General features: G+C 37.4%; 1 pseudogene; it reads left to right on the forward strand.

Moving 5' to 3' along the window:
- Nucleotides 1-9,292: 9,292 nt before the first annotated feature.
- LOC112307191 (calponin-2 pseudogene) lies at nt 9,293-10,246 on the forward strand (annotated as a pseudogene).
- Nucleotides 10,247-17,329: the final 7,083 nt, after the last annotated feature.

Consider the following 17,329-nt stretch of genomic DNA (forward strand, 5'->3'; position numbering starts at 1 on the left):
GTTATGCCAGAGTAGGGGGTGTGGTCATTGCTAAGCACAGGGGCAAGAACGCAAATGTATTACTGGATGCTTTAATCTGCAGTTGAAGATACCCAAGCCCATTTTCAACAACAACAACAAAAAAAACACACCTAATTTATCAACTGCTGTAACTGGAAAAGACAAGCATGAAATTGGATTGATGCAAGACTACATAAATAGCCTCGGAGTGTGTCATCAGGACTCAGCCCCTCCTCCAACATCTGCCGGCGTGTTGGACCCACCTTGTCGGGTGTCTCTGGGGTGAGGATCTCGGCACTCTCAAGATCATGTGTTTTGAGTTTAGAAGACATGAGTAAAGGCAGAAACACCTTTGATTCAGAAAACTCCAGAGGCAGTGTCTGATGGCCTAGCTGGATCCCATGCTCCTTTTACCAAGCATTGTGGCTAAGAGGATGGAATACCCTAATTGGCCAACCCTGGGAATTCATTTCCATGGCAATGGGGGCAGAGGACTGTAAGAGGCCAGCTCAAAACACCTGGAAAGGTAGTGGGTAAGGATCTACTACCTACAGGAAGGTGAAGGTACTATAAGCAGAAAGTGGGAGGGGGTTTTGTACAGACAGAAATAGCAAATTTCCACTATGGTTTAGCAGCCAGGTGGAAACCAAAAAGGACATGAACTAACCTGGAGAATTTTTGGTCAAAGGAAAGAATAGAACTAGGAGAGATGTAGAAAGCAAAATTGACAGGACTTGGCACATAGCTGATAGTGGGTACCCAGTTTTGAACCAGATGGTATGGCATTGAAACTTTCTGTCAGGAATAGAAATTGTATAAATAGCAGAAACCCAAATGTAATATACCCACCACAAAAATGTGAGTGTGCCTGACATTTTGTTTAACAGATATAGCCACTGAGAAAAACACTGGGGGAGGTGAGAAAGAGGGAAAAGTTAGAGATAACTTTTAGTCCCTGCTTACTGCACTAGACCTGCTTGGTGGGGCGTGGTGTTGTTGCCCTGCTTGGGCTTGCTGGGAAGAATGGTCTGTTCAGTTTTGGCTGTGTCTGGAATGTTAATTAGGAATCTGACTCATCATCATAAAAAGGGATAAAGGAATTAGTTCCAAAGTGTCACCCCTTGTGGTGTCCTGATGCAGTGGTTTCAGAGCCGGACAAACCTGAATTTGGACCAGGAACCCTGACTGAATAGTTGTATGACTCTAAGCAAGTTTACCATCAACTGGTTCCTCAAATATAAAGTAGGAGGAATTGCAATAACTACATCACACATAATGTCCATGAACTGGCATATAGAGAGAATTAAATGCAGATTCCCTCTGACTGATACCCAAAATAAATAAATTGCCAAAAACTAAGTGCAACTCAGAGTGCAAACAGGAATATTTGTCCAGTCCATACTGCATGCCAGTCCTCCTGAGAGACAACACAGAAAGACACAACTGCCACGTCTGTGTGCGGCTGCCTGGGACAGTAGCGGAGAGGCAAAGAATGAGGGTGCTATGTATTGGCAGTGTTAATGGATCCAGATTACCATGAAGAGGTAGAGTTCCTTCCACATGGTGAGGATGGAGTGCTTCTTGTGGAATCCAGTTGATTCACTTACGTGGTACTTGGTGCTTTTGTGCCCAGTGATAAACGTAAGTGGAAAATTATAGCACTTTGGCTCAATGAGGATGAGACAAATAAGGGATCAGATGCCTTGTGGAAGAAAGGTCTGTGTTTTCCCACTGGGTGAGCACCCTAGACCAGATGAAGTGCTAGTTGTAAATGACAGAAATCTAAAATGAATAGTGAAAGAAAACAGTGAATACAGTAAGTCCTCACTTAACGTTGTCAATAGGTCATGCAGCTTTAAGTGAAATGATGTATGAGTATAATGAACCAATTTTACCATAAGCTTGATATAAACAAGAGTTAAAGTTCCTACAGTATCTCATCATTAGAACAAAATGACATTGAAGGATATGAAGTTATCCAAGGACTTGCTATACCAGCTTAGGTCTTAAGACTCTATAGTAGGAACCATAGATTGTTTATAAAAAATAGAAGACTTCTTGTCTTTAGTATTTTATAGAGATTATGAGATTATAGCTTAAGATTGTATGACTGATTAGACTTTATGGGGACCATGAGCAATCCAAGGGGTGGACACCTCTTATGCCCCACCTCACATCCTCTCAGACACCTTTTACTACAGCCATTGCTGAGGCAAGGAACTTTGCAAAGCTGTACCGTGAAAGCAATTCACCTCAGCTCTAAAACATATGTCTTGCTGTCTGCCCCAGGGTTTCTCGAGCTCTATGATGTAGGACCACTAGCAATCATAAATCTGTAACCTGTCTGCAAAGAAATGCACACCCCTTACAACAACTCTTTTCCAATGAGGGAGGAGAGCTTGTCAAGAATATCTGCTATTTTCTGTCCCTGATGGGGGAGGAGCAGAGGAGCAAGGCAGAAATTCTGTGATGCAGCTCATAGAGCTCCTCCGAAGATTCCCCAGAGGATCAACCTTAATTGATCACAACACTGAACAGCTAAAGAACACACCACTTTAAATTGGCTTTATCTCTTCCCCTGATTCATTCTCCCGTGCTGTACCCTTCTACTTCCCTGACCACCTCCTCACAGAAACAAGCCCTTCTCCCCAGCTCTGCTTCCTCATGACTCACACTAAGACCCTCCCTACCTTTCCTCTCACTTCTCTCCAACCCTTTTCTTATGTATTGTTTTTTGCCAGTTCTGTGCATTGATATTCAGAATATTGCTTGGCAGATACTTTGAAATGTAGCATAATGCAGTGTAATTTGTAGAGATTATATCATGAACTTGTCCCTCATACTTTCCAGTAACTCATCAAACATGACACAAAGAGTTCTTTATTTTGGATGTTCAATTTTATGTAATTTAATAGGAGGTATTCTTTGTTCAAGCTGAGCAAGCTAAGTAGAAGTTTTCTGTTAAAGGATATTTTTGGATTATAGATTTTCAAATTGCTATGAAACACACAGTGCTTGAACACTGGTCTCCGATCATTCCGCTAAAACTTGGGACTCTAAGATGAAGTCTTGATTATCCGTATTAATTCACTTGCTACTGAGAGACTCCTTTTAAAGTCTTTGAAGTACAGCAAGAATTATCTCCAGATTATTAATGTTCAAGAGAGCTGACTGTTTACCAGTCTGTGGGCTTAACCTTACACAAATATTATTTTAATATCTGTTAATCCTTTAAGTTGAACGATTTCTTTTTTTCAGAGGCAAAAATAAATTTGCTCATGTTCCTGTGATAATGGGTAACTGTTTCCCCAGACGAGGATTTTGGGAAATGCTGATATAGTGGTGCCAGGCTACCTGCATTGTTCATGCAAAGTTTAAAGCATACACAATATGTTGGCTTTGTATGAAAGACAGAGGCTTAGGAACTGGAAGGTGTGAAATGTCTTTCCTCAGTGTTGTTTGCTCACATCCTGGAGAGACCCACAAGGCTGATAAAGCTGAGCAATTGTTTGCTGGAAGTTTTGAACAAGTTTCTGTGGGAATGCTGTAAACTCCCATGGAAATGGAAGGATGTTAAAGGTCATCTGAGAGAAGTCTCAAAGTGCTTTCAGAGAACATGCCCAAAGGAAACCCTGAAGGAAAGAACTGTGAATTGCACACCTGTGAACGAAAATTCAAGACCCTGAGTCAATTCCCACTGATTGCACTTTCCCTTCTCTTGGTTTGTAGCCCCCTGTTGCCATCAATTACTAGCGCCCCAAGCTAGGAGATTTTCCGCTTTCCTGAACAAGAGGTCTTTGGAGAACTTAATAACAGATTTTTTTCTTTCAACTTTCATCACTTTAACTCTCCTTGAGTTGTACTGTCTTTACTTCTACTATTGTGAAGATGGGTAAATAAAAGTGCAAACTGCAGTAAGACCTAACAGAGTACCAGGTAAATTCAAAATAACTTACAACTGCAGTTTCCTCAACTAAAGTTTCCATACCTGGAAATTAGGGAGGCTTTCCTCTCTGGAAGCACAGCTGTGGTTGGAGAAGTCTGTATAATCCCTCTTGATTACAGGGGAGGTGGGCCAGTGACAAGACAACTGCACGGAGACCAAGACTGCAGGATCAGTTCCCGCCCGACCTGCCTGTCACTACCGATGAGAAAGCGCAGACTAAGGTCCTTTCCTCACAGCGATGCTGGCCTTTGACAAGCTATTCTTAAATTAGTCATTATTTTGGAAGTAAAGTAGCCACCATCCTCATCTTTAAGAGGATTCTCTATATGCTTAATGGAAAGTTTGCCCTTGTAAAATGTCTTGGGACAATAGATTTTTCAAATTGCTGTGAAATCTAAAGGACTCTTGAATGTGGACCTTTACTTCTTAGTGTTAAAATCTATTTAACTAACTGATGAAACACTGTTACAAGATTATGAGCTCCTGATGTCTTTTTCCCCAAAATGTCTCATGAATTTATGAAAGTCTAACTTAAACTGCTTTATGTGCTGTATATTATTGGAACATCTATAATCTTATTGTTACAGATTTTCATATATTTATTATCATTATTTACCTCTGTACCCTAAACAACTTAGCAATAAGCACACTAAAAACCAAGTTATACCCAGCAAAAAAGGGTGAAAGTGTTGATTCTATAGTTTGTTGTCTATTTATTTTTAGGGAAATAGGAGCCCAGTGAAAGTCTGTAGGGTGGCTTGGTTTTGCACATGTCGTCGTGCACTCATGCTGGAATCCCAGGTGCGTGTGTGGCAACCCCAGGCTCCTCGTTGAGCCAAATGTCTTCCTCCAGCTCACTGCTCAGTTCCTCCAGGATCACAGCTCCCACTACAACCAGAATTGCAAAGCTGCCAGTCCAGCCAGGCCGGCAGGAGATGGAAAACTCTTGCCACAGTCCACACGGAGATGAGCAGAGGGTTTGTTTAATGTTGCATTGAGTATTGCATTTTTATAAATATGAGCCCAACTGTTGCATGTGGATAAAGAAAAATAAGAAAAAATAATCACCCCAAGTCTATTATTTATTACCCAGAGAAAATCAATGATTAATATTTTGAGGTATAAGACTAATACACTCAAGGATATTCAAAATATTCAAGTATATATCTTAATTTGTTTCATTTATTACATATGACACATTTTTAGTATTCAACTTTATGTCTTCAATGTGTATGTATATAAACAAATATGCAGTTACTTTATTATTTACATTAAGAAGTTGAATGTCATAATATTTCAGTTCTGTAATCAGACTTTCCTAGGTTTGAACCTAAGTCTTCCTGACTATCTCTGGGGTCTTGTTCAAGATAATTAAACTTCTTAACAATGAATTTCCTTATTTACAAGATAGTTATCATTATAGTACCTACCTTAGGGTCATTGCAAGGATTAAATTAGTCAATTATATAAAGACTTATAAAAATGCCAGTCACATTAAAAATGCTCAATAAATGTCAGCTATTTTAAAAGTTTTACAATAGTCTATTAAATAGGAACTCTACAATTTTTCTGAGAAATCTTCTATTGCTTAGTTATTTGCAAATTTTTGCTATAAAGTACTGTAATTGATATCTATGTATATCTTTGCATACATTTCTGACTATTTTGGAGGGCAATAAATTTTCAGAAGTAGAATTTCTCAGTCAAATACTATACACATTCATGGATATTTTGAAGCTGGTTGCCAATTTGTCCTCAGAAATTTCGAACCATGTATTGTTCATCAAGCAGAGTGTGAGAATAATTGTTTCAAAAACATTGACTATATTATGTTTTTATATTGGAAACTCTTATCAATCTAATAAGCCCCCGAAAGGGCTTTTTTTTTCATTATTATTATCTCTTTAAGTGTTTTCAAATATTTGTTGCCCATTTTTGTTCCTTCTTTTTAAATTCTTGTTTGTGTTCTTTACCATGGTCAAAGTTCTTACTTAGATACTTATCTTATTCCTATAGATTTATAAGAATTGTTTAAACATAAGAGAAAGCAGCCTTTTGTCATGCATGCTGCAAATATTTTTCCTGTAACGAAGTTTTTAAAGTAACTCCCATACAAGTGGTAGGGAAAACATAAGAAGAATACAGGCTGCCCTGAGGAACTCACACACACGCTTTGAGAAAAAGCCAACATTTGCATTGCCAATTCATGTTAGCCCCGGGGAGTGGCATCAACCAAGAAAGGAAGTCTGTTTGTACCTGAGCTGACTTTGCCATCTCTTCTATTAAATCCACCACGGACAGGATAGGAACAGGAAGAGAGGGGGAGGGGAGCAAAAGAAATGGCTTCACCCATACCCCAGGCGTGAAATGGGAAGAGAGCGTGAAACCTCCTGAAGGAACAGGTAAGATGGGTCCCACTTAACTAGGAAGGATTGGAAAAGACAGGATTGCAGATTTAACTGACTAGACTGGGCTATCAGTTACTAGCTATGACATGGCCCAAGATGAGAAAGAAACTCAAAGAATATTATGGAAGGAAATGACTGGGGGGGAAAATTACAGTGTGTTGTATTTGTACCTCCTTGAGTTCAAGCAGTTTAAAGAAAAATATGCATTCTTAATTGAAATTTATAAAATAAAAGATTATTAAACATATTTTAAAACTTTATTCAACTAATTCCCACCATAAGAATGACATGTTTGATAAGTTCTCTAAACCCAAAGTGTATTTTGAAGCTGCTTCTAGTTAATATTTTTATAAAACACTTTTTAAATTATACAATACTAATTTATCTAGTAACAATTTATTTAGCACCTGCTATATACCAGCAACAGTTCTAGGTGATAAAATAGAGAAAGATAAAGCCTCCTTGCCTTGCTGAAGTTTACATTTTATTAAGATAGTCAGATTATGGACAATATTCATAATATTCATATAAAGTCAATTTTTTTTACAATATGTATGAAGAAAAGTAAATTTTAATGAGGTGCCAGAGGAAATCAGTGGAGACACTAGTGGGGCGATGAGAAAAATATACTGTGAGGAGTTAATATTGCAGCAAAATCTTTACTGTGGACAAGTTTGACAGGAATATGAAAGATTGCTGAATATCGCGGCTGCTTGATCTACATGAAATACTCTATATAAGTAGGTCTAGCTCTTGGTTGTTTGGTAATTCTGATTAGTTTTAAAGTGAAGCTGATTTTCAAAGTATACAAAATCCCTCTATAGTTAGAAAACAAATAGATCTTTTATGATTCAGCTGGTGAATGGACCAATATAGGTAAAATATAACACATTACATCAGAGTATTAGTTTTTTTTGTTTCTATTTTGTTCTTTCTTGGATACCTGGGAAGACAAGTAAGCGGGGAGAGAAAATCTATTTGAAAGAGTAAGATTAGATAGAGAAAATCTTGAAAATTTATTCATTCATTCAACTAATATTTATTGAACTCTTGCTATGTGTCAGAGCATGGTTTAACACTGGTTAGAATGAAAACACTTGCAGTTCCTCCTGGCACCTTTTTTAAGCACTTGGCACAGTGTCTTGCACAATGTCGAACCCCAGTTAAAACTGAATGAATGAAAGAGTGGGCGGAGAGAACAGTGGGTCTTTTATATCTTGTATGGAGTAAAATCAATAGACATGGCACTGTTTCCTAAAGGGTACTTTTCCTTTATCTATCTTTTAAGTGTTTATTTAATTTATTGATAATATATTATATTTGTAATAGAACTTAGCCTACATACTATTTAATCTCTATTTTATTTAATGATTTAGATTTTATTTTAAAATCAAATGAAATTGTGTTATTAATGGTAAAAGCATATAGGGGTAAATAGAATTAACATGTTTAGAATGTTAACATGCTTAAAGATGTGGGAACAGACTTTTATTATGCATTGTTGTATTATGGGCTCGTGACATACTTGAATTTACATAAGTTAGAAGGAGAAATCTACTGCAAAATTTATAAAATAAGAGATAATCTTCATTGTCATTATAAAAATATAACATCAATTGAAGTTAAGTTCAGAAAAAGAGTTGAATTTACCAACACTCCAACAAAGTTGGAGCGATACAAAGAAATGTTAAAATGCACCATATCTTCTGTACAGGGGAGACAGAGGTCTTGTCTGGTTATGTTTGCACTCCCCGGAGCATCGTGGTAACCCAGTCTTAACCATGCAGCCTGGCCTGCTCTGTAATTCTATTTTGGTAATTTTTCATTCTCTTTGGTGACATCTGAGATGAACCCTGCAATCTTTACTTTCGTTCTTAGCAGACAGATCCTGAATTCTACCATTAGAACTCGAGCTACTACTACATTCTGCTACTTCACACCTTCTCATTGTTCAACTTCCCCTTTCCCCAACTCCACCATGAAAATCCATTAGCCCTACTCATCACACATGGCTGTGAGAAACTTCAGGGTCCTTGTCTTCCTCTTGGAAACTTCCATTCCAATCTCCACTGTCAACATTTTAAAGTAGATTAAAAATGGTCAAATTCTTCCTCAGTTTAGGAGGACACAGAACTCCAGTCCTGACAGCCAAGATTTACTTACCCCTCATGATTTCCTCCTTATGGGAGATGAGTTAGTGTTATTGAGAGAAGGTTCGACAGAAAAGACAACACTGCATCCTATTGCTTAAAACTGCATCTGTCACCCCTTTATCTTGCACTCCCCCCTTCCTGTGCTGACTATACCTATACCTGACTTAACTGAGACACAGAACTGAATTCTAAGCAACAACTACCGCAAGAATAATGTGGCCAAAGATCAGAGGAGAATAGTGTGTTCTTTGGAAACCACTCGGCTCCATTCACAGCAGCATAATAATTAATAATTAATGAGCTGCCCTTTTATGCGTGAAGATAATAGCACTGGCTCAAGACTGGACATTCCCTTTGAATTGCTTTTTGGAAGTGAGGAATGACTATACAGAATCTTCCACAGCCCATTGCTCAGTCCCTGTTTATCAGCAAGTTGTAGGTTGGCGGTGTGGGTAAGTGAAGTCTGAGACCATATAGCACATCCAGTCTATGGTTTTTAATGTAAAGGTGGGATTAACGGTGAGTAAACAAGCAAAGAAAGCTGAGAGAAAGTAGTTGAATAGAACAGTCAAACAATATTAAGGTAGATTTGCTGCCAGAAGGAGGCAAAATAGATTATTAAAAGGAATATTAACAATTATTAAAGCATAAGAATAGCATGCAAGACTTGAAAATAAATGGCCACAACCCAGACATAATGATTGCATAATGATCCCAAGACTTTAAATTTTACAGCTACACATAAAAGTGGGTGCTCGGATAACAAAAAAGCAGTGACATAAAGAATGGGGAAAGTGACACATCCCACACAATCCCATCAGCCGATCCATCAGCCCTCCATCAAGGCTGCTGGCAAGAGCTCCACACCTTTCAACAAGGGACCTTGTACAGGCTCTCCACCAAGGTCGAGAATGGGCTTCTTCCCAAATATGACCCTCAAAAGGAGGCAGAACTCCACAGCTGGATCAAGGGACTTATGAGCCTATCGGTCCTGACTCCCAGAAGGGTCTGAAAGACGGACTTATCCTGTGCACACTCAGGAATAAGCTGCAGCTGGGCTTGGTCCCCAAGATAGCCTGCTCTATGTAAAACTGGCACCAGTGAGAAAACCTCTCCAACTTCATCAAGGCCATGGTCAGCTATGGCATGAACTCCACGGACCTGTTCCAGGCCAATGACCTGTTCCCAAGTGGAAACTTGACAGAGGTGCAGGCATCTCTTCTGGCTCTAGCAGGGAGGGCCAAAACAGAGGGGCTGCTCAGTGGCATGGTCATCAGCATCAAATACTCATAGAAGCAGGAGTGGAGCTTCATGACACCACCGTGAAGGCAGGCCAGTATGTCATCGGGCTCCAGCTGGGCATCAACAAGTGTGCCAGCCAGTCAGGCATGATGGTATATGGCACGAGAGGGTATCTGTGGGACTCCAAGAGCCATATACTGTCACCCATGGACCACTCAACCATCAGTCTGAAAATGGGCACCAACAAGTGTGCCAGCCAGATGGGCATGACAACTCCTGGGACCCGGCAGCACATCTATAAGCCCAAAGGGGGGACCAACAAGTGTGACGACTCCTCCATGTCTCTGCAGATGGGCTCCATGCAGGGCGCCAACCAGAGTGGCCATAAGCTTTTTGCTGATATTCTGCTGTATATATATGGAGAAGTAAATATTGGTGAATCTTGCAGGGGAGAAAAAAAAAAGCTTTCTTCTTCCCATCTTAGGTTATCTCTCTGAGGCCTTGTAAATTGGGCTGGCAAAAGAGAAATTAACAAGAATAAAAACAAACAGAAGTTTATTGATGTATGCATTACACATACACATGGGAGCACCCCATGATGAGTAACTCAACAGACTGGTTAGAACCTGTGCTTCTATACCATCTTAGGCTAAACAAAGAAAAAGGTATTTGAGCTTTTAGATAGGGAAGACAAGTATGAAGAGGTGACCAAAAAGAAAAGTGTGATAACAAGGGTCATTTATTAAGGTTTGTTATGCAAATTTAAATCAATGCTGCCTCTGTTGATTAAAGTTATTGAGTCTTTGTGGTATGAGAAATTTACATGGAAATTTATTTTATAAAAGGGAAGTTTATGTCTATTTTTAGATCTTTTCCTGAACCTGCTGGTTCTCAAAAGCCTTTAGCTCAAAATAATCCATATTCCAAAGAGGCAGATTTCGGGGTGGCATATTCTGTTATCCTTCAATTTTTACAGGCTAAGTAATGGGACTTTCATGTTTTTCCAAACTTTGTAAGATTGTGGATTTATAGAATAGTGGAACGAATACCATGCGGGCAAATCCTGCTGGTATGGGGGATATCTAAGGATCCCTGTCCCCAAAGTCTTGTGATTCTATACCTCTTTGAATAGGAGATACAAACAAGGAAGCTCCCATTCTTAGAGTGTAACTTCGGAGAGTAATTCACTGTTAGAGTGTCCAGATCCATGAGACACAATGACATGATGTATTCAAGTGCGAGTGTTGCTAGCTCTCAGTTTGCTTTGCCAACATGTAAACAAGCACTATTTTAAAAGTATTTTCAGTATTTAGCAAAAAGACTTTTTTTGACCAATGGAATAGAATCAAGTGACACCCAAATAATCCTTCCTATTTGTCTCCCAAACTCCACCTTGTCTGATGCTTGAAGAGCTGACAAGCTTTAGGTAGAGACAAAGCCTTGAGCAAGGAGATCACCGTCTCCATGGAAAAAATATATATAAAATACATTATATGGGTAACCCTGGTTAACATTGTTTTTCCATACCCTGAAGGAATGATCAAAATTAAGAAAAAACGCCTAGAGCTTATTTCCAAAACTATCACTTGAAATGTCAGTTCTTTGTAAGCAAGAAAATGCAAATTGTTATATTACCACTGTATTGGAGCAGTGGAATTCAGACTTCTTTCTGGCTTCCTTCTTTTTTTATTTGATCTGTGGAGACTCTCAGCCACTGTATTTTCCTTCTTGCTTGCTTTGTTCTTCTTTCTCTCATCCTTTAAACTTATTTTTTTCATTCCTTATATCTTGACGCCACCTCATCATGGTTTCCCTCACTTCATCCAAGATGGATGAAAGATTTCCCAGTGCCTTTGTGAACAAGCCCTGTTGCATCAAATAGTCCTTATTTATATATGTACATTTTTTTTTTCTGTGCATTCGATCAGACAAGATGGTTTTTAAATTTTATATTACATTTCAAAAACAAGTCTTGAATTTTTCAGTTAATCCTGACTGACAGAAATCTCATTACTATCTTAATATTCAATGTGAAAGTATTGTATTACTAATAATTTTGCACCTGAGCATACTGTACTAGTATTGAATCACACGACTGAGCTATGAAATCCTATTAAAGCTTGTTTTCTCTTCGTGGCACAAAAGACAGCATTGACAGCATATTTTGTCAACATTGAACCCTGCGAAAAAAGAGTGCTAAATTACATTTTTAATCCAATGACACCGTCTTGAATAACACCGTGTTCAGAATTTATCTAGGTATTATGAGAAAACAGTAGACTGTTATGAACAAACAGCTGTAGCTAAAAAAGCTTTTCTCCTGCTGTCCATATCGTGATTGAAACTCTCTTGCAACTGCAGACCTCCCACCCTCATTTTAGCAGTCTGTGAAATTTCCCTTGCATCATTGAAATATGCTCTAAATGGGGTGTTCTTTAAAGACCACCCAGAAGTTACAGCCGATGTAAAATGCAACTGATTGGTCCAATTTGCATTTATATGTAGTCCAGTCTGGAACTAGGCCTATGTGGGTTTGAATGGTTTACTTCAAATTGCCTTATTTCCTGTGGGTCAAGGTGGCAAGAAGATTTGAGATCCCTTAGCTTTCTCTCTCTGAATTCTATCTACAGTTAGAATGGCCATATAATTTATTACCCACACTGAAACGCTTCCCAGAATTTAAAAGGGTGCTAAAAATAACTGTACTCCAAGTAAATTGCGTCTGTTGGGAGAAGGAATAAGGCAAATTCGGGATACCGATGAAAGATCTACAGTTATAGAACCCCTTGCCCATGATGAATTGGCATGAATCTACCAGCCATCATCAAGGCACTGATATTCCACTAATATCACACTGGTCGATGTTGCTCTGGTTTATTACTAGTATGTGATTGCAGCCTACCCCAAGCATTGTCAAGTTAAATAATCATATAATATAAATATTTTTATATATCTTAATTCTTACTATTTTTCTATAGCAAAGCATTTTTGCCAATACTTAAACTCTACAAGATTAATTAAGAATAAATTATTTCTCACTTTTTTTTTTTCTTTCTACCTGTATGTGAAGCTATGGCTAGGAAATACTGCAAATTTTTTTTAAATCTCTTTCCTCTCCTCTGTGTGTCCTTTGCATTCTTGTACATTGTATCTTCAAACACCTCTTCTGTTTCTCTTTTACAAGCCAAGAGAATTAAATTATTAAAGAGTCAGTTTAAAATGTCAACAGAAAATCCTTTTCCTTCCTTTTCATTGATCTTGGGCCTTTTCAAGCCTCATCGGTCAAAATATATTTGCATACTTCATTTCTATTATCTGGAATGAAATAACTTGAGCTTGATACTAAGACAATGTAATTTTAAAACAGAAATAAGACCTAAAATTGTTAGCATTAGGAGAAGCTGCTGTTCTTGTGACAACATGCTGCTCTATGACAACCCCAGACATCATGCTATTGAGATACACTGATAGATCAAATATTTGTTTATTGAGTAAACCACATGTCAACTGACCTAATGATGCAGGATGCTGTGGGCCAACTAGGGTGGGTAGGGCATCACATGATAAGGTGGCTGGTCACAAAAAGTCAGAGCATGGGTGTGGTGAGGAAAGCCTCTGCAGGTGGGAGGGATCAGGAGCTATAAAGGAAGATTGGTTATACAAGGTCTGTCCAGAAGGTATCCAGCCATGTAATATGACAAATAGAGACGTTTATTGAAGAAGATACAAGATACAAGAAACATTGTACGTAGGACAATGACACCTCAATCCCTTCAAAGTAGGCACCTTGGGACCTCACACAGTTCTCCCAATCCTCATTGGCTGCCCTGTCATAGTTCCCTGATTCTCATCAATGGTCTGAAATCTCTTCCCTTTCAAAGGTGATTTTAGTTTTGGGAAAAGCCAGAAGTGCCAAAGTGCCAAATCTGGACTGCAGGTGGGCTGAGTCACCTGGATGATTTGATGTTTCGCCAAAAAACTGTGCACAAGACATGATGCATGAGTGGCCATGTTGTCGTGATGAAGCTGCCAATCACCAGTTGCCTATAGGTGTGGCCATCTGAATCATCCCAACAGTTTCTGTGGAGCAATATTGAAGCTTAATGCAAAATTTGATGCAGATCCATTGCTCTACTTGCTCAGTCATTTTGAATGTGACGGCCACACAGTACACATGCTCATTCAATGCCGTCTACCTCCTCCACTGACTAGTACAGTGAAGTCATCATTGTTCATGTATGTGCATTCCAGTTCACTCTCTTCGGCTGCCAGGTCATGTCAATGTCATGCTAATGGCACAAACCTTTCTTGTTATAATAACAATGGCTGGAGGTTTTTTTGGACAGACCTCATATATGTAGAAAATACTAGATGAGAAGTTAATATCAATTATTTATGGGTTAAGACCAAATAAAGGAAAATTTAATAAACCTTATGATATTATATTTATATTTCTGCCTTCATCCATATTTATAAAATAAAATTTATTAAAGAGACATTGGATGTTAACAAATTCATTTTGCAACTGAGAAAAACAAATTTCATCAACAAAAATTAATTTAGTACAAAGTTTAAATGAGCCCTTTTTTTTTCCACTACATTATATATTTCCTGTTGGTTTTGCATGGGCTACTTTCATGTTTAGCAGACTTGAATCTTCTCATTTGATGGTAGCTACCCCTCATAGACAGAAGGCAAAAAGAAAAGCAATCATCAAATGATAAAAATGTATCTATCTCAGATCCATAGATACTCAAAAACCCTTTGTCAACAACAAAAAATTAGGATTGATTTATGCTCAGTACATGTAGATTCTCTTATACATAAAAGGTCTTCAATAAATATGTATTAACTTGAGTTTCTGGTTTAATTTGAAGCTATTATATGTCTTCATGTTTGATACCATGTTTGTTCATGCTGACAAAATAAATTATTTGAAGCTTTCTACTTTTAAATATTTTATGACATCAATCAATGTACTTCTTGTGGTGAAATACAGGAGACAATGACAACTTGACTTACCAGTAACAACTTTACATTTTACTTTAACTATCACTCACAAATCTTTAATTATGAGTCTAGAGGACCTACAAATATAAGTGTCAGCACTTACCTTTTGATGTTAATGTACCATCTTGCCTTGTATAATTTAAAATCAATTCTCATAATTCAGTTATATTTCAGAAGTGTAAAACATCTTTAAAAAAGTCATCAATTATCATCTTGCAAAATGCTACTTTATTAAGCATTTTGAGATGTAGCTGGTACTGTCCTCTCTGCCTATACCCCCCATCTCTGTTTCCCGACAGCGAGTTTCATACAGTTATGGCGACAGCCAGTTTGTGCACAATTTTCTATGTATCTACTCAACTACCAGGCTCACTTGGCTTAACGAAGGCCACAAATGCAATATTTAAATCATGAGGTTGTCCTAAGGACTTCTCTTCAATTGCCTAAAGTAGAACAATTTATCCTTTTATCTGATTAATAGGAAATAATCACACAGATATTTGGATTAACTATTCATGTCATAAACATATGCAGGTAATGTCTTGCATCATCAGATCCCTGTCCCTACATTCTTGGAAATAAATTTGATGTTTTTTACCTTGAAATTGTCTGGGTTTTGTGCTTCATATTATATTCCTAATACTAAGCCTAGTGTTGGGCACAGAATAAGCATATGAGAGGATCAGTAAAAGAACATTGAATGTTTGTCTCAGCATTCATGATCCTCTTGACATTAGAACATGTGTGTCAATACCAGAGAAATAAGTGCAAATTCTCAGTACTGGATAGATGGATGGGATGGTGAATGGCTGAATGAAATTTATGAATCATTCATGTTTGAAAATATATAAACTATTTAACTTCTACTTGTGAGTATTTAGATGCCATAATTAAAATGTAAGTTCAACAATAATTTCTGCACTATTAGCAAATATTTTTAAGTTCCAGCCTTCTTATTTCAAGCAATAGTAAAATTCAAGTGCAATAAATAATGTGTATAATTTCTGGGGTGTCATTGGGCTAGCATTTGATTTCGACTTCTATATACTGGCTTATGACTTTTTTGGCTTATGACTTTTAACATATATAAAGTGGTAGCATTCCTAATGATTCTTAGAAAAAGTTATAATAAGGAAGATAGATTTTTAATGTTAATTTCTACTCTATTAATAATATACCAGATGACCCTAAATGAATTGATTAATTTTTTTCCTTGCTCTTAGCTGGGACCATTTTAGACCATTTGTTTGACACTGTGAGAAACAGACAAGCCTGTTTTACTGATTTGTTATAACCACCTGTTTGTTAACTTAGAGCGCTAAAAAAATAAAAGACTTCTGGCAAATGCTGGACCCCAGTTTTTCCTGCTGTTTAGGGCATGGATGTTTATGACTGCTTGAATTTTCCCATTGTCTTAATTTTAACCTAGCTCTTTTCCCCCCACTTCAATCATTTTTATTTGAATACATTTAAACATATGTTAATATTCATGTTGCCTTAGTCAATGGAACGTAAGTGAATATCACATCATCTTTTTTTTTTTTATTTTGCACGTTCCAAGCCATCAGATTTCTCTTTGTCAACATCAACAATTTTAGCGAGAATGATAAATACAAAAAATGTGGAAGATAAGTCCTGGACATGTACTGAGCAAGGCAAGTATTACAAGTTGATTTTGAAGTTTTACTCCCTAATAGGAGCTTTGTTCATTTGATTCTTTCTCAGCAAAGACAATTACATTTTAAAATTCTCATTCGTTAAGAATCCTAGCTGAGTAAAACCAGTATCTTATGATAGAGAAACTCTAAGCACAATTAGCCTGCACTATTTAGTCTATTTCACTTAAATGGTTTTGTAGTATATCAAAACAAGTATCGAAAAATGCCCTAAATTAATTAGTGTGTATAAAGACTCTTAAACTTAAGCAGAATTTAATAATAGATATTGCTTAGGCTACAAGTAAAAAACTATTCTGTGAAAAAAATGATAATAATGAACAGCCAATTTCTTCAAAGAGAGTATATCCAATAAAAATATTATGCAGTACATGTCTCATGTAACATCTAAACCATTTGTAGCTAGGATTTTTAGTATTCAGGGCATTGCATAATTTTTACCCATGTCAAGACATAATAGGAAATTTTATTTCTCATGTTGTAGAAAGATAACAAGAAAGCCTTGGTTAACATTTAGAATCAAAGTTTAAATACATCTTCCCATACCACTGGTCCTCCTGTGGATTTTGTTCTCTTCTCCCTTTCTACTGGGCCTAGTGCAAGTAACATTGACTCATGTGGTTGGTAGGGTAATAATAATATGGATGTGATAATTTATAGTTTTAATTTGAACATTTCACCTAAAATGTCATATGGGATACTTGAGTGTGATATTGTTATATTATAGAATTACATGCTTATGATATTGTAATAAAAGATTTTGTAATAAAAAGGGGGGCTATTTGTGACAGACCTTGTGTGTTCATAACTCAGCTTGATCTCAGATTGTCTTGTCAACAACTTCTGCACACTACAGAAGCAAAGCTGGGCCTTTGAGCATTGGTATTCACTCTC

The sequence above is a fragment of the Desmodus rotundus genome, chromosome 1 (assembly GCF_022682495.2).
Source record: "Desmodus rotundus isolate HL8 chromosome 1, HLdesRot8A.1, whole genome shotgun sequence".
Lineage (NCBI taxonomy): Eukaryota > Metazoa > Chordata > Mammalia > Chiroptera > Phyllostomidae > Desmodus > Desmodus rotundus.